The sequence below is a fragment of the Eriocheir sinensis genome, unplaced genomic scaffold (genome assembly GCF_024679095.1).
Source record: "Eriocheir sinensis breed Jianghai 21 unplaced genomic scaffold, ASM2467909v1 Scaffold6, whole genome shotgun sequence".
In the NCBI taxonomy this organism is placed as follows: domain Eukaryota; kingdom Metazoa; phylum Arthropoda; class Malacostraca; order Decapoda; family Varunidae; genus Eriocheir; species Eriocheir sinensis.
Window position 1 is genome coordinate 1,862,644 of NW_026111942.1, and position 24,695 is coordinate 1,887,338.

A 24,695-nucleotide genomic window follows, 5' to 3' on the forward strand; every position below is an offset into this window, starting at 1 on the left:
CACACACACACACACACACACACACACACACACACACACACACACACACACACACACACACACACACACACACACACACACACACACACACACACACACACACACACACACACACACACACACACGCACACACATCTGGTTTTTAGAGATAAAATCGCGTAAAAAATGGTTCGATGACATCTCCATGTATCTGAGGCCACGCCTTCTGGTCTTCGGAAGCCTTAATGATTCAAGTCATTACAATAAACCTCATTAAGGACTGACCTGAGGAACACACACACACACACACACACACACACACACACACACACACACACACACACACACACATGTACAAACGAACACACAATGTCGAGGGTATTTATGGACGTCAAGCCAACAAGCACTTCACAGGCTCTCAAGGTGGTCTCGGGTCAAGAGGTCTCCTGTTCTTGTTTCCCGTAAACATGAGGACCCCTGTACACCCCTGTATCAAATGTTCATGGTGTAATAATTACTTCCCGTTGTCCGCACTCGTAGCTCATAGGGCGGCCTGCCTTCCAGAGGGCCTTGGGACTGGATCGAAAGATATATCTACTAGAAACAATGGTAAGTACTTAAATGTTTGCGTTACTTTATATGATTGTCATAAAAAACAGTAGCAGATGTGGATGACGGGAGGGAGGTAGAGAGCTGGGCAGCATGGGCAATATCGACTTTAGTCTTTCTATCTTTTTTCAGAAGAGACGTCGTCGACTAGCTCTGATCGATCAGATGTCGGTTTCTCTCAACCAGACCCCAGCGATATTGGAAGTTGTTCTCCACGGGCGGGTCTCAGCGACGAAGCCAGTCAAAACCAAAGGTAGGTCAAAACCTAATATCTTCTGAAATGCAATATTGTTAAAATGTGTTTTACAAGAGACACATTTTCCATATTGTATTTTAAGTGTCACAGTAAAATATGTGCGGGATATAGGGTTTAAAAAAATTTCATTTGTGTTTAGTATTACTTAAGGACTATCTCCGAAGAAGGCGGGTCTGGTAGGCTCAGCCATTGGCCCTCCTCTTCAACGATCGGTAGTGGAGGAAAACGAAAACAAGCGAATACAGGAACAAACGGTAAGTTTCTACGTTTTTTATTGCGCACACGTCTGTTCTAAGGAAAAAAATTGTAATTTCACTATTTCTCTCTAATATTATTTTACCTTTCATCAGAAACCTGCAGGAAAAAGCAAGCACGTCCTGAGGTATACACCCATCCAAACAGTTCTCCACAGCCAGGACCCAGCGGTTATAACCCGGGACGGCCGACAACAACACCCTCACCAACACCAGGTGAAATAAGCCAACATTTCAACGGGGCCTTAACAACGATCGACGTGCCCGTCCCACCAGCAGACAACGGCGACATTGCATCATATTTCAACAACAACACTGGCCGTCTTCGCGAGGCAGTAGAGTCTGTATTCCAAGGCTGCCAGCAGGTTAGACCTCCTTCTTTTAAAGTGTACGTTGACATGCATCTGCGCTTAGTCAGAGAAGACCCTGACGGTGGAGTTCAATATAGAGATATGTATATGAGAAGTCATATGCAGGTAATTAGCTATGGCGATATGGATTCATATGTACGTGAACTATCCGAATATTTTGTTAATCGGTTTGAACATGACATGTCGGACGAAGAGGGCAGTGGATTTACGTTAGATGAAATAGTTAGCGTAAAATTTTCCTTCTCTCTTATAATGCTGCACAATAGTATTGGAGTATGTGCCCTATCCTAAGGGTGTTCCAGGAAAACACAAGTTCTCAACCCTTCGGGACCCACGGACTGTGTTTTCCAAGTTCTAACAGCTTATCGCTATCTAAAGTCAAGAAATGTAGTTCCATCGGGCAGGCAATGGGAGAATGCTTGCTTGGCCTCTATTAATACGGGTAACATTCCAACCCCGGTATCCTGGGAAGACCTCGGTCGGCTTGAAAGATTAAACAACATAAGTATTCGCGTTTACTGTCTAGACAACGTTGAAGACAAAAAGGCGAACTAACTCTAGTCAGAAAGGGCTCAAAGATCAAGAAGGTGTTCATTGTCTGTTGTTGGGGAACAGACACCTAGCTCTTATCCAAGACTTTGACGCATACATGAACCTGTTTACCTGCCAACGTCGCGGGAAAAAATGTTTTGCGATATCTGCCTGTGCGCCTGTGAGAACAAGGCAACGCTTGCTGAACATGTGCTAATTTGCCCAACGATGATCACAAGACTAAGATTCCCACCCGCGGGTTCTACTGTGAAATTTATTAATCATGCTAAGGCATATGAGCCATCTTATTTAGCATTCTATGACTTTGAGAGTATTCTCGTACAGCCTTCTTCGAATGTGTCTGGATGTGTAAAGAGACATCACTTTGCCATAGCGTATGCTTACATTATAGTGAATAGAAACGGAGAAACAGTACAAAGCGGATCCTATTGTGGAAGTAATGCTGTAAACCATTTTATTCATACAATGCAGTGTGCCTGGAAAAAGTTGAAATTTTCTAAAGGCTACAATAAAATCAACATGACCGATGAAGATACGACACGTCACAATGAGCAAACTCACTGTCTTCTCTGCAAACAGGGTTTTTTAAAAGGTAAAGGAGTAAAACATCATGACCATGAAAATCAGGAAACAATTACATTGGAGCTTATTGTAATAGATGCAACCTCCAAATGAAAAATCACAAATTGCAGCTCACTCTCATTGCACATAATGCTAATTACGACATGTCGTTAATCCTGCGTGAATTAACGATACCTGACTTGAAAATCAAACTAAGACCAAAACGTTCAGTTCACAAATACCATGAAGTCATCATAAATGACTTGAGATTTATTGACTCGTATGCCTTTATGTCTGGTTCGCTCGCGGCTTTAGCGAACCAATTCATCAGTAATGGGAACGAACCCATATGCACACAACAGATGTTGAAAGATGTGCCAGCACCTGCGTTGCCATTATTGATCAAGGGAAAGCAGGTGTTTTGTTATGACTATATGGATTCGATGGAACGACTTTCTGAGACACGTCTTCCATCCCGCGAAGATTTTTCAATTCGCTTCAAGAAGCAGAACTTTCCGAAAGTGATTATAAACATGCTCAGAATGTTTGGAAAGTAGCTGGGTGTCAGAGCCTGAAGGACTATTTGTTGCTTTATGTAAAAGTGGATGTTGGTCTTCTATGTGATGTCTTCCTAGAGTGGAGAGGTATTTTGAAAACCCAGTGGAGGTTGGATATTGTAAATTATGTTAGCCTGCCAGGATTTGCCTATGACTCCTTTCTGCTAAAAACACAGCAGGAATTAGAGGTGCTTAGTAGCCCAGACATATATCATTGCATTCAAACAAATGTGCGTGGGGGCTACACAAGTGTTGTGCGTCGTTTTGTACGCGCCAATAACATCTACACGAACCCTCAGTTTAATCCAAAACATGATAGAAGCACTTTCCTTTCATATCTTGACTTCAACAGTCTTTATCCCACTGTAATGCAAGAGAAGTTGCCATGTGGGGATATGAAAACTAGATGAGACAGAAATGCAGTCGTTTTGAGCGGGGCTTGGTCAATCAAGCAACCGATGGCGATTTTGGATATCTCATTCTGTGCGATACTGAGACTGTCTCACGTGAAGTCGTTGAGAAAACGGATGACCTCCCACTGATCATCAGAAGACACAATATCACCAACAGAGATATATCGTCAGTCACACGCGAATGGTATGAAGAAGAAAACCGTCCAGCACCGTGTAAGAACATAAAACTGATTGGAACACATGCTGCTCAGGAGAAAATGCTATTTGCTCTGCCCTCCTTAAACTACTTATTCGACTAGGCCTGGTTGTTAAAAAGTGCATGCTATTTATACGTTTAAGCAAAAGCACTTTCTTGCGGACTTCATTCAGGATAACATAGAAGCCCGCAAAAGTGCTACTTGCCCTATCAAGAAAAATGCAATCAAGTGTATTTCAAACAGCATTTTTGGTCGATTCCTGATGAACGTGGCCAAATATAGTGAAGACATAGATATTGTCACCAACCGCGAAAAGTTTTGAAGCTGGCCTGAAGTCCTTACTTTAAACGCGTTGTACCTCTCAATGATGGTCATGTAGTTGTAACTCGCCATAAGAAATATTCACGGGTGAATCATCCAAACTACATTGGCTACTACATCCTAGAGCTGTCCAAGCTGCGACTATATGATTTCTATTACAATGTGTTGAAGGCTCATTACGGGATCGGGCGAAACTAGTGTATTGCGACACTGATTCCTTAATAACAGAAATTGAAACTCCTGATCTATTAACAGAGTACTCGCAGGAACCCTTCAAAAGCTATATAGACACAAGTAACTTTAGCCCCTCACATTCCTTGTACAGCACAGACAACAAAGGAAAGCTTGGATTTCTCAAGTCTGAAGTGGGGGAAAGAACCATCTCAGAATTTGTAGGTGTAAAACCAAAATGCTACTCCATCCTCTTGGCAGACGGTGACCGGTTGAGTTCAGCTAAGGGCGTTCCAAAGTTCATAAAGAAGAAAATTGCTCATCAGCGATACAAAGACGCCCTATTCCAGAAGCAAACATTTACCTTTGACTATCAGGGATTCACAGTGCGCAATGGACGAATGAGTACAGTAAAATATCCCAAGAGAGGGATATCTGTAGTTGAGGACAAAAGATACTACATTAGCACCTTGGAGTCGCGATCTTACGGTCATCCCGATAATTCTATAGGGATAGAGGAGGAAGAGCAGGAGGAGGTAGCCCAGATCATGACACTGTCAAACGAAGAAAATTTGGAGGAAGGCGATGAAAGAGGCATAACAGAAGCGAGACTAGCCGAGGTAATGGGTGGGCAAGAGATCGGTGAAATGGGAGAGCTAGAAGAAGAAACCTATGAATTGTGGGGAGAACGGGATGTGCTGGTCGAGCAATATTTTCCCTTGATAAAACGGGTAGAGGCGGATGATGACATGTTAATGCAAGCCGCGGAACAGGAAGAAATAAATCAAATGCTCTCATCATCCCCCCTTGAATATATGCTAGTAGATGCAGACTTTTCAGAATAAATTGTAGTTGTTTATAAGATAGGGACTGGTGTGAATGTTGTATATACTGTTTATAGTGTAAGAATTTGCCTGCTATTTTTATGTTAAATATAAAATATATGTAAATATATTCTGTATATAGGACTAATGTTGGAGCCTTTGATATTATAAAATTGCACATGATGAATCTGGAATCATAATTTGACCAAATTCCAATAAACATTGAGTTTGTTTGACTTGTTTATATGACCTTTATCAAAAACGGATGAAAAACACACAATAATTGTCTTAAAATTTATTCGATTTGTGGAAACATGAATAAAACGCTTTTATGTTTCGATCCGGCTCATGCATAAAAGACTGCCCGCCAAATCAGGCGGGCGGCGGCGGCGGCGGCGGCGGCGGTAGCGAGGTGCGGCGGCAAGATGCGACAGGATTGCTCAGGGCCTGGGACGGGCAGGGCAGGGCAGGGCGGGGGCTGCACGGGGTAGTGGCGGTGACGGGTGAGGACCTGTGAGTGGAGCCAGACCTCTGATTTAAGCATGGTATACAACCACCCCACCCCCCGATAAAGGAACTAGAAAATTACTTATGCTTCATGGAATGTAATACAATTCATTATGAACAACTCAATAAGTCAATACTTACTTTTTATGAACACGTGTTAAATGTTTGATGACATACGGGCATTATAAACTTGCTGTAAGCGAATCGCATCACGTGTTCATCATTCCTCGAATATTCGGTCTTGGAAAACTCCATACATATTTTTTCAAGAGTTTCTCTTACACCCAAGTGCGAAACATTGTAGGCAAAGTACATGGCATAAGCCCCGCACACATCGCTTCGCGTGCTTTGAAGTCGAAATGCATTTTTATACATACTGAGCCCGGGGTAATCAATATATTTGAAATGATCAGAGTATAATTTTGGATCGAGAGCATAACTATCTAGGAACACTGCCATGCCCGGTTCATAGTAGAGACAAATCCAGTGTCCCATTTCTCGTTTAGAATAACTTGGTAGCGTATTGACGATGCACACTATAGGTTTTCTATATCGAGGTATAGAGTTTACCTCGTCTGCCAATAACACGCCTAAAAACAAGGCTTGCTTTCCTATGTGCCCCTCAATCCTCTTTCAATCTCCATGTTGTTCATCGCACAGCCGCTTCAAGCGCGCACATCACACTGCAGCCGTCTTTCAGAATTAACTGTTATTATACCCACTGTTTCGCCAAACAGTATCAACAGACGGTTCTCGTTTTCTCCCTTGCTTAGATTCAAGCTAAGTCTAAGCCCCCCATTCATTTCAACGGGCAAATTATCATTCAAGTTTTCAGCACGCAAATCAAATGTGCAAATCATTGCCCCCTTGCCGAAAATATCCTTTCCGATTAAATGGTCTTTGTGAAAACCAAGTGCATCCAAAGTACGATGGTAGAGCTCAGCATAGTCATGAGGAATTTACTAGGAATATTATACATGGTTCTACCATTAACACTTAAGCTTATTTGACTTATATCGCCATGGCTCAAATACAATGGATTTAGCGTATAGTCGCCAGAATGAGCTTCCATGCTCGTTATAATAAGCGAGAGTTTTTCCGGAATAACATCACCCCACGGTTGATCATACGTTCCTGAGGTTTGGTCTTTGGCTAGCACATAGGTTTTCAAGAGGGTTTTGGTAAATGTCGATTTCAAAAGATTCCTGTGGCGAGAGACGCGTTCAAAGCATGAAGTGCATTAGGATAAGGAAACAGTCGCGTATAAAGCAGCTTGGCTGAATCTATATGCAGACGAATGTTATCGCCAGTTGGAGAATTTAGCAGCCATGCATTACTAGATAGTTCCATTCTGAGTCTAATCGAAATACCATCGAGCAAGTAACTGTCTAAAGAACTTATATCCAGAAGAAGCGGGGTACAGAGTTGTATACCGTGAGTCTTAACCCGCTTCATAATGGTCTTGTGTTGCGCGCTGGCATTGTCAAAGTATTCTGCTGTTACTTTGGAAATAAAACCGTTCTCTGGGATGGTAATATTAGCATTGGCTCCAATTGTATTCAATTTGTTGGGCGACAAAGTATTCAGCATTTTAACGTATGACGTGTACCCGTAAAGTACATTATTGTCAACAGCTACATCTCCCAAAAACATTGCACTGATTTGAATAGGCTGTGCGCGGTATTATTTGCAAATTCAACGTGTTGAACGTCTTCGAGAGGAGTAGTATTGTCTGGCTTAGTTAAGCGTAAAGAGGTGTGCAACACCAATTTCCCCAAATCAATAAAACTGCCAAGTGTTCCAGGAATGAGAAATTCTATATATCTATCGGATAATTTCATATTGAATCCGAGGTTAGTAGGTAAAACATCAGCATCATAACGGGAGGCAATCGTTGTTTCCAATAATCTCATTTTGTTAGGGCGGGAAACAATTCACTGACACCGGCGGCATATTGCCCCAGGGGAGAACGCGGGTTCCCGACACCAACCGCGCTGGTGATGCTCGCCATACTGCTCTTAGTTCAACAATGATTACAACTCGGTAAAGATGTCCTTTTATAACACCTTTCCTCCCGACTCGCTTGACTTTCTTTTCCCGCTTCCTCTAGTCAATTTCATTGCAGCTTGCTTTAAGGAATTAATTCCATGCTTTTTATAGAGCTTCAAGTTGCTTCCCTGTGAAATATCATCTAGAACGTTGTTTCCAAATGTTCGAGCTGAAGGCACAATGACATTTTCACTAGGAAAGGGAAAGCTCTTTAGCGAGTCCAGCTAAAACCGAGAATAAACCCCCGCCTCTGTGATAGCTTGGTTCATAAGAAAGTGTGACTATATCATCAATACCACTCCCTCGGGATGATATCTGTTTGCCATTCGAAAACAGGGTATGATATTCTGCTACGGAAGGAGGGATGAATGTAACCCGCATGGCGGCGGCGAGGAGACTGTCTTTTCAAATGGACAACATTCCTATTAATACAGCAAAATGTACTCAAAGATTCAACGCGATCGGATATGAAGTAAACATGTAACAGGGTATCCTTCTTCGAAATGCATAGGACGACCTTTTTGATCTGTGAGTTTAATAGAAATCGAATCAATTACTTTGGATTTAAGGGACTTATATATAGTTGGATGCACGCCTTTTGTTAGACCTCCAGAGAGCGAAAAGGCATCAAGAATATTTACATTTTTCCCTGCATACCTAGAGGGATTGACAAGGTCAGTGTAAATGAGAACACACTGTACGTCACCATTTCTCAACAGAGGGGCACGACCATGTAGCGGAACAAGAACGGGGTTTTTTTGTTTTTCATGTGTACCCAAGGAAGAAAACACAACATAACCTAAGTTGGGGACAAAACCGAGAACCTGGGCCAGTCGCGCATCAAAGGAAACCTTAATAAATACAACTTGTGGATGATAACCATTGTAGCAGAACAAAGTTAAATGATCATTTGCGGAGCTAAATGCAAGAACCTCTCTAGAATACGCTAGTAAATGGTAGTTGTATCCATCGACCATCTCCTTTATCAATGTCGTTATTATACCGTTAACACACATCAGCAAATACCCAGTGGCATTATACAAGATATTATCATTAATAGCCTTTGACAGTGTGCGTCTTTCAATAGCTTCTGAATCTGGCGTTGGTCTTATACCACATTCAAGGTGTATACTACACTCTGGTTCACCTGGTTTAACAATGTAATACCGACGGGGAAGCAACACGTTCAGTAGACCGACTTCATATTCCACGTCCTTGTCTAATGTTAGAGTTTGTATATTATTAGTAAAGCTAGTGCTGGAATTGGGGTAAACTTTCCCATCCGCAATGCTGGTAACATATATATGATGTGACTCCATTTAGAGCAAGCAAGACACTAGCAAAAATATTATAATTATTTCATTATATAGAGGTAGACATGACGAGATGCCAATTACATATTGAAGGTAAATCATACTAAACATCATTACATTGTTATTTATTGACATATTTTACATTTAGTGATGTACATAATTATTGGGAAATTGTCTGGAGCTATAGTTATTCAGGATCCACGTCGACTACAGCACCGTCCCGTTTTCTTTTCCATTCGTCAGCCACAGCATCGTCCTCTGTATCCACCAGTTTCCTCTTCCTGTTTCGCTGGGAGACACAGATAGAGTTAATTTTGTTTCAGGCTCATCGCAGGTCCACCATCTGTCCAGGATGACGCACGATATATTATGCAGTTGGAGTTCAGCCGCAGCCTCTTGGAGATGCGGTTGGTAGTCAGCTTTCCACAACACGTAAAGAATTCCAGCGCTTGCAATATTGTAGGGAAGACGACACTTGTAATGTTGCTTTTAATCACCCATTCTACCAGTTTTGTGATGGACTCTTTAAACCAGCGGAGGCGGTTATCATAACTGTCTTCCTTTACCCCACGAATGAAATTTTGATCTCTCGACGTCTGAAGATATCCTTGGTTTATAGGGTTATTTTCCAGTTCGCGGCCAGGAGCATACTGGGTTAGGATACACGCCACATAAGGAGATTTTCACTCGGAGGATAGCGAATATGCAGACTACCGGGAATACCACGATCTTCCCAGCGACACCTGTTCAGTTGATAGATCGGGCTTCTTTCGCGGTAGAGATTACTGTGCGGGTATAATCCATGTAGGCGTCCAGTAAACCCCCTCTTTTCGTAGCAGGAACTGCAGTTGAGGGAAGAAACGATGATGGTCTTGTTGTTGCGGTAGATGTCATCGCCAGGAGAACCGTCTTTGTAGTTGAACACGTAGGCGTCCGACATGGTGTCCTCTGGTATACTGGTGAGTGATGAATAGTACCGCTTCAGCTGATGGCGAGGACGAGTAGCGAACCATCGTCCCATCTGCTCTCTTATAAGCCCGCTCGGGGCACCACCGTGTCCGAGCGTGTTCGTCCTCGCCTCCGGCATTTCTCTCTCCATGACGTCGCCGCCCCCTCTGTATAAGTCGCGCGTCCAACGCGGTTCAGTATCTACAACGTCCATGATTCTGTTTCTTTCTTGAATCACAATGTAGGACTGCACTAGCACATTGGAAAAGCGGATTTAATATGGGTCCCATCTGTAAGTTGCCAACGATGGTTGTTTGGTGAAACCAGATCCCTGAATCTTTTGCCGCACGCGCGTATTTTTATTTCGCTAGGTAATACACCCGTGGCGTCAATGATGTGTTTTATATCAGCAATGTCAGCAATCGTTGGTTTTGACTTGCATTAGAGAGTAAATTCAACATGTACAGGATATTGGAGGATCGAACAGAAGACAATAGGTTGCCTCGGCTATCCCATTTTACGATGGGATTGTCTTTTATTCGTTCTAGCATCATATTGACGTATGGCACGTCGATACTTTTAACATACAGAGGTATTAAATTACTTATTTCAGGATTGGAGGATATCTTGTTCTCCCTAATCCCTGTGACTCTAAGTTCCACGGGTGGTAGTTTTGTGGTTTTGTATACACCAGATCGCGATATTTTCTTTTTTTTGTAGCTTTTCTTTCTTACAGAGCGAGACGACGGGTTCAATCTTGTAGGAGTGCTTGGTCTTGCACCATGGGAGGACACGACAGGACCGCTGCTGCTTGCTGGCACATGTTCAGAGACCGGCATATGATCGGGATGGGTCGACTGCGGGTTGAAACACGATTGGCCGTTGACCCCCGGACTCGTGGAGTTGGCGCATTTAGGCTTAATACCCGTTAAAACACGCTCAGCGGTAGACTCAGGAACAAGATAATACGTGCGCATTATCCAAATAATTTTCCGATCAAGGAAGCGGCAATAGGTAGTATAGCAGCTAATATATTACCGCACAGTCTAGATGTCAATATAAGTCTTTTCTTATGGAGAGGAGTTTTCTTTCTAGCTATGGCACGTATGTCTTCCCGATAGTTACGTAATTTCTTGATAACTTTGCTATTGAGGGTGAGGTGCTTCTTTAACAAATTGGAAAATATTTCAGATATACAGTTCAATTGTTCTCGAGCTGCTTGCTTAATAGCACGGTTTCTATCTTTTACTTTTAATTTCTTCAAAAGTAAGACAAAGTTTTTGTGTGCACTGAGGAGTGGTGTCTTTTACGCATTTTCTACAATATCATTAGCGTCAATCCAGCTGTTGAATGAAGCAGGGTATCCCAACCACGATACAAAATACTGCTTTTTCCTTTATTTTTCGTGAACGCAGTATTTTAATATCGTATGTCTCAGGCAGAGCGCTTAAGACGAGCTCTGGCGCGTAGAATATCCCTGTATTGGTTCTCCAGACAAATCTTCTAAGAGATAAGTTCTTGGGCGATTCTTGTGTTTAATTGATTTTATGCGAAAGAGCTCGTGAGTATTTTGCTGCGTGTATCCTTTATGGAATACAGAGGAACGAGCACTTCCAACAAGGCGAACTATTTCCCCAACTGCCAGTCGAGAAGTGATGGAAGACGCTGGTTGCTTCGGGTTTTATACATTGCGTGGAATTGCCGTTTGATTGCAGATGGGTTTTTAAGTTATGAATATCAATGGGAGTTTGTTTGTTCTTCAGTCCAGAATGGGGCGAGCGGTTGTAGGCACTGACCATGTTTTGCAGCTGATCAATATATCTTGAAGAATTTTGAGACGTGATGAACTTGTAGATGCGTGCTTTAAGTGTACGAATGGCCCGCTCTGCCAAGGCTGCTTTGATCTCACTTGAGTACACACTGTATAGCTTAATGCCCCGGGAACATAAATAGTTTCTTACTTTTCGATTCCAGAATTCTGTGCCCAAGTCGGTGTTTAATCTTCGTAAGCCTTCAGAATCTTTATTTTCCACCACTTGTTTAAAGGCCACGAGCATAGTATTTGCGTCTTTATTCCGACACGGGACAACTTGCATATACCTAGAAAACACGTCTATGCATACTAACAAGTAGCCTATGTTATTATTTTCCTTTCTTATATGTCTCACGTCTGCTAAATCGGCAGCCATGATTACTTTGGGTTTTGAGGCTATTATCTTTTGCCGGGGAAATTTTTTAGTCTGTAGCTTATGCAATGTATATGTTTTATTGCTTCTCAAAAAGTTGAATACGTCATCACGTGTTATTGCCGGATTTATACTTTTTGCTTTCTCCCATAATTTCGCCTGAGAGCTTAAATCATAGGGTTCGTTATGTTGGGAGTATAGAGCGTGTAAGAGTTCCTTCTTCCTGGAGTTCACCATTGGAATACGCGTTCTCCAACAATGTTTGAGCGAAACCGTAGGGACTCAGGAGTATTTATACCCAAATCAACAAGAAGATATCCATAAGGACGTGAATATACAGCATATTTATATATATCTACAAACTGGTTTGCCTTCTCTTTCCCGAATATTTGTCTGCCCAGAGTGTGAATTTGAGATAAATCGCGCTGTCTTAACAAGAGGAAATGAGAACAGTTCAGGCTAATATTCCTTGCATGCTTTCCACCCATATATAGATTTTGAGTGATAAATATGCATGAAATATTGTTGTGCCGTCCGCGAGTAAAAGCATCAACCACAATTTTGTTCCTTACAGCATCAATGAAAATATCGTCAAGTACATACAATGTCCCTCTCCGATCAAACGTATCCTCGTTGGCAATTGGATCAATTATTTCAGACGACACTATAACTTTAGGTCCTATTTCTTTATTTCTTTGAAGAGGATGAGACGTTAAGCCACATATGACAATTTTTTTGAACTTTTCATGATACTTCAGAATAAGCTGCTGTACAAGTTCCGATTTTCCAGAGTTGCTATATCCTGCAACTATTATGCGCGCAGGATATTGGAAAATATCGAGAAGGTTCTCTGAATATGTCTCAGTCATAGCGGAAACTCTATTAATGATGGTAATTATTAAAGTATGATGCTTATATAGCACAGAATATGTGTGTGTGTGTGTGTGTGTTGTGTGTGTGTATACAAGAACAACAACAACAACAACAACAATAGCAATTACCCTCACTTTGTGCATGCCCCCACTTCCGTCACCCCCTGCTGACGGCCCTCTGACCGTCTTACCCCCACTCCTGTCACCCCCTGCTGACCACCCTTTCTTCCGTCACCTCCTCGCTGACTGACCTACTCCTGCTCCTGTCACCCCCTGCTTCCGTACGCTAGCCTGAGGGGGGTGTTAGGCATGTGAAAGAGTGAAAACAAATTTTTTTTTGGGGGTGAAAGGTAAAATAGATGTGGGTAGGGGGTCTAGATACCCCTCTTCCGTAACCCCTGCAAATTACCCCACTCCTGTAACCCCTGCTCACCCCCAACCCCCACTTCCAGTCCCCCTGCACTCCCACTCCTGTAACCCCTGCTCACCCCCCAACCCCACTTCCAGTCCCCTGCTGAGGCAACCCCCACTTCCACATTTATATATATATATATATATATATATATATATATATATATATATATATATATATATATATATATATATATATATATATATATATATATATATATATATATATATATATATATATATATATATATATATATATATATATATATATATATATATATATATATATATATATATATATATATATATATATATATATGAATATATAATGCACATCACAGCAAGGCACAGCATTCAAACTCAGCTTTTATATTTTTATGTTGTGTCAGCTTTGAAACATAAATACATAATGGGATCAATATTAGAGTGGCCAGCTTGCACTGAATACTGAAACACTAATAGCCCCATCACCTACTCCAATACAACTGCTTTAAATTATACATGTTCAACAAAATGACAGTATCTGTTTGTTACATACATTTCATTATTTACATAATGAACAGGTAGAGGCCAATTATTCACTATACTGCAATAGCTCAAAACTCTTAGCCTTCCAGTTGGTGTCACTACATATGAATTGTAATGGTCATCATAGCCACAATTTGATAGCTTGTCAACTACAAAGAATTTCATCTGATCATACACTAAGTTATGGCACAAGACCAAAGACTGGAACCAGATTTTCCCAACTCAGTAGTAATGCTACTCCAGGTTTATATGTATGACCCTTGATACTCACTGCTGGTGACATGTAAGCCAAAAGAGGCTCAACTACTTCCAAATTGTGTTCTAGGAATAAGCTTATACATTGTCCCTTGATATCTGGGAATTTTACTGCAATGTCTACTTCAGTACCTTCTTTAACTATATCCCCAGCATAGAGGAAATTCTCATTGCCAACTTCCAAAAGAGGATTAGAGCAAAGCATTCTGTAACACATATATTTCTGGTGGTACTCTGACATGGACTTTGATATATTTTTGAAACAATGCCACTTCTTTTGTTTAAAAAAACCATGCTTCCCTTCAAACCGAAGGCACCACTGATTCCTACCTGGGCCAAATCTCTTAATTTGCTCAGGTATATGAAGGCAGTAATGAAATTTAGGAGTAATTGTCTCAGATGGAAAAATTTCTTGAAATTTGTAATGGTGACTGCTAATCAGCTGGTCTAGCTGTCCGACAGTGTTTAGATCAGCAAGTGGTGACGTAGCTAGCATTGTTATTTGTGAAAGCCGTACAAAATTCTTCCACATCTCATCATCTCTCTTTACTTTATGTCCAATTAAGAATGGTAAAGCATAACACAGGGTCAAGATTGATGCTGAAGTTTGCTTTATTTTCTTATCAGTAGCTAGTTGCTTCTGGTCTATTTTCTCAGGTTTATGACTTGAATCTAGGTATGAAAATGCAAAGTTTTCCATCTGAGCATTCAGATAGGCCAAGCTGAAATAATTCTTGCAATACACAAAACTATACAGCATTAATGCCATTTCATAAGGGACAATGCCTTCTGTTAACACATGCATTGGGTCATGGACAAGGCATTGACTTAATGGAAAATCTTTTATATTACTTAGAGCACTAGCTTCTTTAATTCCACATTTTACTCCAATACTCCATGGATGCCTTACTCAAAGTCTTCAAAGCAGCTGTTCTCTCACTATGTTCTACAAACTGGCGTTCCTCACATTCTACATGGCTAAATTTTCTCTTCAAGTCAACTTTAGTGACTTCACAAGTTCTGCAAGGCTTGACAGCAAAAGCAACTCCTTCTTTGAAACCTCCCAGCCATTGTGCAGCAAGAGTATCACATGGAACCATTACCAAAGCCCCATATACAGTTTGCTTAGAACCATTTATTTCTATTTCTATTCCATTTTGCTGCATGTCATTCAAAGTATTTAAAAAATCCTGAAGAAGAGTCTTAACTCCAAATTTTCTAATATCCCTGCTTTTGGCTATAGCTACGAGCTGAATAGATGACAGCTTTGATCGAAATTGAGGTGGAATATTTGCTAAGCTGTAGTAAAACATGGAGAGCTTGTGCTTTTTTACATGAGTGCCAAGAGGATTCACTATCTCCATGTCATCATGATTTAATATTATTTGCAATGCATTTACATTCTGCTGAAATACTGTATGCTCCCTAATAAATGTTCCATCACATATATCATGCATCATATCATTTTGTGAGTAATGGGATGTTTGCACTGCTCTTAATACCTCTGGCAATTGTAAGAGAGCCTGAATGCTCTCCTTGAATGGTACATAATATCCAAGCTTCTTTATTTCTCTTGTTTCTCCATTGACTGTTTTACTTTCACTCCCAACTAAAACTTCTTCAGGTGATATCAACTTGCAGTGAGTTTGGTAATATTTATGTCTATTATGGTCTGTACTTATATTGCTGAAATCAACATGTTTAATAGACTCCAAAACCTCACTTCCCAATTTTATTCCAGAAGTAGTGACTACCTTATTAACTGCTTGGGTCACATAATGAGACACTAATAGTGATGTGTGTGCAATGATATCATTAACAGCACTCTTTGGAATTCTGTGTTGTGTTTCTAATTTCAATGCATATTCAGCATTCTTTAAAAATGCAAAATTTTCAAAGAGAGTATTTGTTTCATCACTGGGTATATCAAGAACATCTCCAATAACAGATTCTTCACCACCAGTAGCTGCCATATGTTCATCACTGATGCTACCAACTTCTTTGTGGCATCGCCAATTGTGTTGCTTAAAAGCTTTCCAACTTTTAGTAGTGTAAGCACATGTGCCAAGGTTACATGATATTAAGAAATTAGGACTATTTTGTGCACTCTAAGTATATGATGAATATATCTACTGACTTTGAAGTAGAGAAAGGGCACATAGAGCAATTATGCATAACAGCACTCATGATTAAAAGGTTATTTTTTCCTCAGCAGTATGCATCAATTATGTACCATACCAGTAGCTACACCACATGAATGAAAATTAGAGGTCATTCATTACTTCAACTTAGCACGGATGACATTTATGGGCTGAGTTACTGAATTTCTGTATGGAAGGCTATGGCCAATCTCATGCACCAGTTAACTATGACTTCATCTGATCATTTACCCCAGCCAATGGAGATAAGAGGGGGAAGAGAAACTCAACAACAAAAAGTTAGGGTAACCAGTACACCTGTCAGTAAGCATGTTTGTGTGTGTGTGCAACATATATGTTACAACAACTCCAAAATGTAATAGCTTTACAGTACATACCTTTATACTATTACTCTTTATACACACCTTGCAGCTACCAGTGTTTGAATTACATGGAAACAGAATTGGATCGTCCTGGGTCACCTCCTCACAGCTACACTTGGACTGGTATCCAGCAGCTGGTATCGGTGTGGCCTTTCGAATAGTGCTTTCCCATACACACACCTGTAACAGCAAGAAACAAAGTAGGGATTTGGAGACATTAACTCGTAAAGCGTCAGAGATGTATGATGTACACTAGAAAACTTCTGCCGTTTTCCTGATAAGTTGCACCATCAAAATATGTTCAAATACTGTTCTCATACATTGCAAGCATTGCATGTGCTAACATTGATGTTGTCCTATTTGCATTATTTATGTTTACCTCTCTAGTGTTTTTTTGCTATGTTGTTTAATGCTTGTGAAACACCATCATATGTGAATTGTGACATGCATGTTGCTTTCTTGTATGTAATACAAGTACATGTGATGAAGAAAATGTCTCTGAGTGATGTTTTTGACAATTCGAATCAAGTTTGTTGTGCTTTTGTGTTGGTATTTACTAGATGCCGTTATGGCTCTGAAATATGGTTTATTGAGAATTATGACATGCATGTCGCTATTTTGTAATCAAACTAGTAAAAACAAGTAGATACATATAATGGAGTGGAGGTATATGAGTTGACTTTTATGCCTTTTAAAGAATAACTGCTGATTTTTCCACCATTTGCGGAATATTTTGTGGTTCTAAAAATACCCCTTCCAGGCACTTCTGGGAGCAATGACTGTCATTTCCGTTAATTTCACATCACTTTGGATAAATTTAGCCAAAACAACAACAATAATGAAAAAGTAGTAGTAGTAGTAGTAGTAGTAGTACGTAGTAGTAATCAAAAAAGAAGAAAAAGTAGTAGTAGTAGTAGTAGTAGTTGTAGTTATGATGATGAAGAAGAAGAAGAAGAAGAAGAAGAAGAAGAAGAAGAAGAAGAAGAAGAATATATGAGTATCATTATTATTATTATTATTGATAACATTATTAGTTCTATTATTCTCAAGTTGTTGTTATTATTATTATTATTATTATTATTATTATTATTATTATTATTATTACTGCTAGTAATAGCAGAGATATAGTGGTTGTTGTAGTGGGAGAAATAGTAATAGTTCTAGTAATAAATAGTAATGATAGGTGCAGAATTAATAATAATAATAATAATAATAATAATAATAATAATAATAATAATAATAATAATAATAATAATAATAATAATAATAATAATAATAATAAATAATAATAATAATAATAACAATATCATAATATTATCATAATATATCATAATTACCTATTAGAGGTTTTTACTGTTATTCTTGTAATCATCATTATTAGCAATCCTCAGGGTAAATATTTTACAACTTCACCAGTCTTTAGATGGCTTTCCTATCTTTTTTAAATGATAAAGGTATTCATACTGAGTAATTTAAACCCCATATATATCCACTGCAAATTAATGGTTACAGAGATATAAGGACTGATAGGTTAAGTTAATTTACCCTTATAATAGCTAACCGAGGGCTCACATGGGGATAAAACCACCCTGTTAGGCTTGGTTAAAATAGGCTTGATCAGTTCTGTTCAATATCGAAATAGTTACAGCTGAATAGAAAGCAAAAAAGCTTGATTTAAGCATCTAGGGAGGCGGTGGCCGAGTGGATAGGGTGAGTGTGGGTGGGACTGATGTCGACGCATGGGTTCGAATCCCCACCAGTGCTACCTTAAAACTTTGTGTCATTTGCCGAGTGGCTTAAAATCACCTACATGTCACCCTGACACCCAAGTTCTAGTTGCATCTGTATCTATAAAATTCACTGTATGTCTGTCTGTGTGTGTTTGTTTGTTTGTTTGTTTGTATGTTGATTTTTTCATCACTGACACACCGTCAGAGCCAGCTCAACCAAACTTGGCATGCAGATACTTGGGCACCTCTGGATTGTCCTCGGGGGGTCTAAATTTGAGTACCCCCTTCGGTTACCACGTTACAGGACGTGCCATGTGAAGAGAAACTTTAATGAAAACATACTTTCCCTCATAGCGACTTAATGGTTGGTCGGATCCCATTTTGAGGCATACTTCCTTTGCGGAAGAAAGAGATCTACAACTTTGCTCTCTATGAAAATTTCTGTATCTGTGACGCAAATGGTGTTTTTTATGCACTTTTATGTTATTTTTGGGCACTTTCATGTTACGGTTGAATTACTTTGCCTCATAGCGACTTAATGGTTCCACTAATGCACCTTTCCTTATAATCATTCTTTCTATAAACAATGCCTGTACAACTTTGCTCTCAATAGAAAATTCTGTATCTGTGACACAAAATGCGCTATTCGGTATTTTTAAGTTACCGCTTAGGGTACCGTTAACTTATAAAAAGCGGAAAAACGCAATTTGTTACTTTTTTTATTGATAGCGAAGTTATAGAGCTATTTTCTCGAAACAGAATGGTTATTATAAAAAGTGCATCTCGGGAACTGTTAAATCTCTGTGATCCAAAGTATTTAAATGGTACCATGAACGTGGCCAAAAATAACACAAAAGTGATGTAACGGTTCTCTCTCTCTCGCTCTCTCTCTCCCTCAACAGAAAAAGACACACACACACACACACACACACACACACACACACACAGAGAGAGAGAGAGAGAGAGAGAGAGAGAGAGAGAGAGAGAGAGAGAGAGAGAGAGAGAGAGAGAGAGAGAGAGAGAGAGAGAGAGAGAGAGAGAGAAAACAACCCGGGCAACGCCGGGTAACTCAGCTAGTATGCAATAAAGATGAGCTTTGGGGTGTATAGCATGGGCCTTTCAGGTGCCACTATAAACCCTCGCCCGCACACCAACGGGCCTGCCTCTGACCAACATCCAAGTGGCAGACACGCCTACGGTGCATAAGGGCTAGGATGTAAAAAAAAAAAAAAAAAAACGCGACCCGTCCCTGACCCATGACGGCCATTGTGAGACGCAGAGACCGGTGAAGTTGTAAAAACTTACCATGCTCAGCGGCAAAGGCTACAATAAGCCGATAAAATACTCCAACACAGAAAACTAACAACGGATTGACGAACCAAGTCTCTCTCTCTCTCATAACCTCTTGTTATTAATGTAACTAACTTACTTGTAATAGTGCGATATTCATTATCAGTTGACAGGCAGGGATGGCCAGGTAGAAAACTTTGTAAATTTTAAAACTCCACCACTGTCATCAGTCTCCGCGTTTTAAGATGGCCGTTCCTGGATCAAGATTTTCTTTCTTTTCCGCTAAAACTCTTACCATAGTTAACAGAACTAATCGAACCTATTAAAACCTAACCTAACAGGGTGGTTTCATCCCCATGCGAGCCTGCGGTTTGCTATTATAAGGGGATATTAACCTATCAATCCCTACCTAGTCACAGTGCAGGAATATTCACAACCTCAAGAACACTCACACGTACCTTGACCTGTTGTTGTTTTTCTTCGAGGCTATCGCTGGTGGGACACTTGGCCAGTGTTCTTCAAAAAGTGTGGAAGTAATTGAAACAACCGCGTGCGTCCCTCCGGCCTCCACCGTTGAACTGCGTATACAACTACAAGACTCCGACGCGTATCTCATGAGCGTGTTCGTTTTCGTGTCGATGCGTAACGACAGTTGCTTTCATTAAACTAAATATATAACCATTCACCGTTTCAGTAACCATGTGACTGCTTTTGTAATTAGCAAGTCATTTTGATATTAAGAACTAGACAATTATTTTACAAGAAGCGTGGATAAGTATTTCCAGAGCTGGGCGCGTTACTGGATTTGGGGTAGTCCGCTACCGCTCCTCCGCACTTCGGACGCAGGTAGTCCGCACCTGTACTTCCGCGCCTAAAAAATTTTCGCTCGGTCCGCTACCGGACCTCCGCACCTCCGCTACTGTACGCAAAACTATTAAAGCGCGCCTGAAAAAACTAGTCCGCACCTCAAAAATAAAACAAAATAGTACAAGGCAATAATACATCAAGCTTCATATATATATATATATATATATATATATAGAGAGAGAGAGAGAGAGAGAGAGAGAGAGAGAGAGAGAGAGAGAGAGAGAGAGAGAGAGAGAGAGAGAGAGAGAGAGAGAGAAATATATATTTACCTTCAAATGGGGTGGGCCTCTCAAGCGCGAGTATGGAATGTTCTATGCGGTAACGGCTTATTCCTCCCTAATTTACATTTTCCCATTCTTAATTAAATTCTGGCATTACACTGGAAGGGGTCCAGCTGTCACGTCAGACAAGGAAATGTCTGACGTCGCCAGCGGCGTAGGGGTTCTGGAGGCTGACGGTGCAGGCGTGCTGGTTCTGTAGCTCACGCTATTGACGCTACTATCCCCTGACACACTCCTGCTCCTGTCGCTATCACCTCTTTTCACGTATCTGTCCATGTTTATTTGTAAACACTAAACACTAAACAATCGCAGTGAATCACTAAATGTCAAAACATTCTGAAAAGAAAAAGAAAATTGACACAGTGATCAGCTGGTAGCACACAGCCCGCCAAAACGCGCGAAAGTAATGCCGCGGACTGTTTGTCGTCTTCGTTTTTTTATCTTTGAAAATCTCAGGTGCGGAAGTCTGGACCCAAAATTTTGCCTGTCCGCACCTGTTACTTCCGCACTTTTGAAAACGTTCCGCACTTCCGGGCTTCCGCACCTCGTTTGGCGGTCCGCAGGTGCGGAGGAGCGGAGGTCCGGACCGAGGTGCGGAAGTGCCCAGGTATGAGTATTTCACAAAAAACATTCATGTTGGGATGGAGTTCGAACGATTGGTGCTGAAATAAGTGAGAGTTAGGATACTAAATCTCAAGCTTTTGGTAATTTTACTGGAAAGTCATCTAGCCTAAGTTCTATGGAAAAGATATTCAGTGCAAACATTCAGTGACTAAAACCCTTTGTTTCTGTCAGAAAAGAATTAGCATTCTGTAATGAGTTTCATTGCTAGCACACGTTGTGAGGCGTTGTTAAGTGAACACACGTGTTTATTTTTGTGATGTTCAGATAATAACAAGTGTGTTTTAAGACACCCTTAAATCGCGTAATGATAATACATTATCTGTATACTTTGTCACATTTATTGATGTTCACCATATGTTATTTCATCATTATGACGTATTCAAACCATGCGTTCATTTGTATTGCATCCACATATCTATCTATCTACATCTTTCTATATCCATATATATATATATATATATATATATATATATATATATATATATATATATATATATATATATATATATATATATATATATATATATATATATAAATTATTTGATCATTTCCATTATAATATGCAGGGAAAATGTAGTGCTGTACATTAAACATATATTGTGTTTTACGTAAAACGTGTGAAGTGTTTTACATAAAACATAGTCGTTTCATAATAAACATTAAGTGTTGCATAAAATACATCTGGTATATTTCCTTGTTTTTACAAAAACAACTGTGTTTGCCTAAAAACACACAAAAAAGTATTTACATGTTGAAAGAAAAACATTATTTTTTACAGTGTAAGGGAAGGAGGTTAAGAATGAATGACCTCCTGTTGAAAAAATGTGATGATAGTAAAATTATCAAGAAGTGTAGTGAATATAGAAAGGAAATGGGTGAGGATGACGGGGATGGGAAGGGGAAGAATGAGTTAGAGTTTACATTAGGAAGGAAGGTTAAGGATGAATGACCTGTTAAAAAAATGGGATGAGAGTAATATTATGGAGAGATTAGGAATTATAGAAAAGAAAATGGATGAGGATTATGGGGATGGGAAGGGGAAGGAATGAGTTAGAGGTTACATAAGGAACGGAGGTTAAGAATGAATGACCTGTTAAAGTAAATTGGCTTAGAGTGACATTACGGAGAGGTTAGGAAATGCAGAAAAGGCGATGGATGAGGGAGAGATAAGACATGTAGGGAAGAGGACTTGGGTGAAGGGAAGGAGGAATTACAGATTAGGGAAGGGTGGAGAATGAATGCCAAAGAGGGTAGGAAATGTACGGGATATTGTTGAGAAAGGGAAGGTATGCTGGAAAAGAGGAGAGACGGGTGAGGAAGGGAAGGAGGAGGAATTAGAACTTAGGGAAGGAAAGGAAGGGAATATAAAAATGAGAGAAAAATATGATAAAAGTATAATTATCAGGCGGGTAGAAAATGTAGAAAAGGAAATTGAATGAGGAGGAAAATGACTGAAAGGGAAAGGTGAATGTGAGTTTAAGAAAAGGAGAGGAAAGTGGAGAGAACAAGATGTGATGAAAGTAAAAATATAAAAACTGATGGAAATGAAGAAAAGAAAATGGGATAGGATGAAGAGGACAAGTGGATAAAGGAGGAGGAGGAGAAGGAGGAGGAGGAGAAGGAGGAATTACAGTAGGGAAAAGAAGGGAAGGGAAAAGGTGAGGAAAGAGCATCACGGAGTCTGGTGGGCGGGTGGGTGAGGAGGTGGGTGGGTGGGCGGGAGCGCTGACAGGGACGGAGTAATCAGAGCTAAGAGAAAGGAAGGCGGAGAAATGGCATCACGGAGACGCGTGGGCGGGAGAGGGTAGGTAGGGGGGGTTGTGGGTGGGGTTGTTGGTGAGTAGGTAAGGGAGAGGAAGGGGAGGGAGGAATAAGAGCCAAGCGAAGGGAGGAGGAGAAGAAACGGCATCACGAAGAAGAGAGGGAGAGTGGGAGGGTAGTTTGGGTCGGTAAGTGGGTGGTAGATAGGGTGGTAGATGGGTGGTGGCGGGGTTAGTGGGTGTTGAGTGAGTGAGGGAAGAGAAAGGACTGGCATCGGGAACTGAAAACGATATAGAAGAAGAAGAAGAAAAAAAAGAAGAAGAATTAAAAAAAGAAAAAGAAGAAGAAAAGGAAGAAGAAGAAGAAAAAGAAGAAGCAGAAGAAGAAAAGAAGAGAAGGAAGAAGAAAGGAAGGTTAAATAAAAGGTTTGGGAGAAGAGAAGCAGGAGAGAAGGAAGAGAGGGAGAAGGAGAAGAAGGTGCAGGAGAAGAAAGAGAAGGAAATGAAGAAAATGTGGAGGAGTCTGATAAGGAGGAGGAGGAGGACGTAGAATGGAAAATAAGGAGAAGGATTAATCAGAGTTAAGGAAGGAAGGAATGGAAGGGAAGGTGGAAAGTCAGAGTTGTGGGTGGGTGTTAATGGGTGGATGGGTAGCGGAGGGGTAGAGAGGGTGGGAGGTGGGTGGGTGGCGGGGGGCAGCAGGGGAGGCAGCGGGGCAGGCAGCCAGGCAGGCAGGCAGAAACACCGTGCAGGTGGAGCAAGACGGGCTCCGGCAGCCTCACGTCACTGACTATTTTAAACCTTTTTTTTTACGTCTTGGCCTATTGCGCCGGTAGGCCTCTTCCAGTGGATCCTGATGGTCGGTCCAAGGCTTCTTCCCGGTGGGTCCTGATGGTCGGCCCAGCCCGTCCTGGCGCTGGCGAGTGTTTATAGTGGCGCCATCTTGCATTGGCTCATGCTGCCCCCCGGAACTCATCTTTAATCCTAGAATCTAGAGTCCGGGTTGATAGGTGGTCTTCTGGACAGCATGTGGGTAGTTTTAAGCCACTCGGCGGCGGCTGAAAAATCCCAGCTTGGTGGCACCGGTCGGGGATTGAACTCGCGTCCTCCTGAACGCGGGGCCGTCTCGCTATCCGTTCAGCCACCGCCTCCCCTGAACCTGTTCTGCTTACAGTCTCTCTCTCTCTCTCTCTCTCTCTCTCTCTCTCTCTCTCTCTCTCTCTCTCTCTCTCTCTCTCTCTCTCTCTCTCTCTCTCTCTCTCTCTCTCTCTCTCTCTCTCTCTCTCTCTCGCTGGAATATATTAGATTATGTTAGGTTAAGTGAGGATAGGTTAAGGTAGTTTAGGTAAGGTAAAGCTAGGTTAAGATAGGTTAGCTTAGGTAAGGCTCGGCAATGTTAGGTTAGGTTAGGGAAGGCTAGGTGCTAGGTGAGGTTAGGTAAGGTTAGGAAAGCTAGGTAAGGTTAGATGTGGTTAAGTAAGGCTAGGA

At 40.9% G+C, this 24,695-nt stretch overlaps 1 long non-coding RNA gene across 2 annotated transcripts in view; it reads right to left on the bottom strand.

The window, feature by feature from the left end:
- Window positions 1–20,254, bottom strand: part of LOC126993297 (uncharacterized) — a 28,558-nt gene extending 8,304 nt beyond the window's left edge. Inside the window, exons 1-2 of one of the 2 annotated variants that reach the window (XR_007747595.1) lie at window positions 20,134–20,254; window positions 16,698–16,835 (exon numbers count right to left, since the gene is read on the bottom strand). This is a non-coding gene — a long non-coding RNA (uncharacterized LOC126993297). Of the gene's footprint in view, window positions 1–16,670; window positions 16,836–20,133 lie in introns of both variants that reach the window. The other variant, XR_007747594.1, reaches the window with a different exon arrangement.
- Between the last annotated feature and the right edge of the window lie 4,441 nt (window positions 20,255–24,695).